Source organism: Mus pahari, chromosome 12, assembly GCF_900095145.1.
Source record: "Mus pahari chromosome 12, PAHARI_EIJ_v1.1, whole genome shotgun sequence".
Classification (NCBI taxonomy): Eukaryota; Metazoa; Chordata; class Mammalia; order Rodentia; family Muridae; genus Mus; species Mus pahari.
In genome coordinates, this window is record NC_034601.1 from 22,256,174 (window position 1) to 22,257,962 (window position 1,789).

Here is a 1,789-nt window from a genome sequence, read left to right on the forward strand (position 1 = left end):
CTCTCTCTCTCTCTCTCTCTCTCTCTCTCTCTCACACACACACACACACACACACACACACACACACATACACACACACACACACACAGAGAAATTCTTTGACAGGAGTCATCTACATTACTTCATAGATTACAATATGCACTTTAGTACATGTGATCATTTAAGCTTAAATTTCTAGCTATTTCATTGTCATAGGAGATTTTATTCTAATTTTTAAAATCAATTTTATTACTCTTTCAGTTACAGTGGAGTTAAGTGACTGAAAAAGTTAAGTGTGCATGTGCATATGTGTACATATACACATATATATATGTATATATACATTAACCATACATAACTAATAACTTAGTCATATTCAATACTACATATATTGTATTGAATATAACTATATTTATGTATATGTGTGTGTATATATATATATATATATATATATATGTGTGTGTGTGTGTGTGTGTGTGTGTGTGTGTTTATATATGTGTCAACATATGAAAGACCTCTTGGTGGCAATGGCTAATATCTGAAAGGTGGGGTAAAGTTTCTGTAACCCCAAGTGAAGATGTGAGGGTGGAAAACTGCTGCCACCACCAAGAATGTCTTCTTTATTTTGGCAAAGTCCCTACTCTACTACTTTCTAAAGTGGTTTTATCAAAGCACCATGCTTTCTGAAAAATTCCAAAATTACCACTCCCTGCACACTTTGTTTACTATTTTCCTCTCAGAATGTATGGATATATAATTACACAAATTTACAGCTTTCTAAATATTTTACTTTTTGCTTTCTTGCATTTGGAAGCTGTCCCTGAGGCATGCCTGATGATAGACCTTTGCTATTTCTGTCATTTTGCAGGATGAAGCTGAAGAATTAGAAGTTCAAAATCAGTATTGTCACTGTAGCAAGATACTGTGTTAAAATGAAAAAAATAACATAAAATAAAAGTGTACCTCCTCTTCTGTCTTAACCTCTATACTACTGACCTTATTGAGCCACTTGTTTTTAGGGGTGGCATTAGTACTTCCTGGACAGATTACTTGTCCCTCTCAACTGTATATACTCCTCAAGTTCTTGGTCATTGAGTCACTTCCATGAAAACGAGCAGCTGAATCATCAGAGAAGTTTCCTCCTCCAAGTCATGGGAACTAATGTAGACAGGAACTAATTGTACATAGCCACAACTACACAACGTGCAGAGAGTGAGAGCTCTTGGAACAGTCAATCCTAAATGGGATGTGTCCATCAAATCCTTCCCCTCGGGACTCAGAGAACCCTTCAAAAGAAGAAGCAGAAAGGCTGTAAGAGCCAGTGCGGATGGGAGACACCAAGGAAACGGTGTCTTCCAGACATACTAGAACTGATGCACATATGAACTCATGGAGATGGAGGTGGCTTGCACAGGTCTCAGGTAGGGGTTCCGTCGGTGAGATGGGAAGTAGACGCAAGCTCCCATCCTAAACCCAGCAGCTACATCCAATCAATAACTACTTGCAAATGAAAACTTAGTTTTCTACACTGGAATTTCACTGGGTATGCAGAACATATTTAAGTTATGTCCAGAAATAACTGGTCAATACGAAGTGACCTCAATGTTACTTTTAGGACTTTTGCTTATATATTATTGTTTCTGGTTTTATGGGAACCCCCTCTCACCCTCTCACCCTCTCACCCTCTCCCCCTGTCCTGTAATTGTTTACACCAGCTTCATGTGCTTTTTCTTTGGTTCTTTTTCTGTGTTTGTTTTGTCCTATTCTGATTTGTTTCATTTTATTTAAAATGTCTGTATGAGAAAGGATA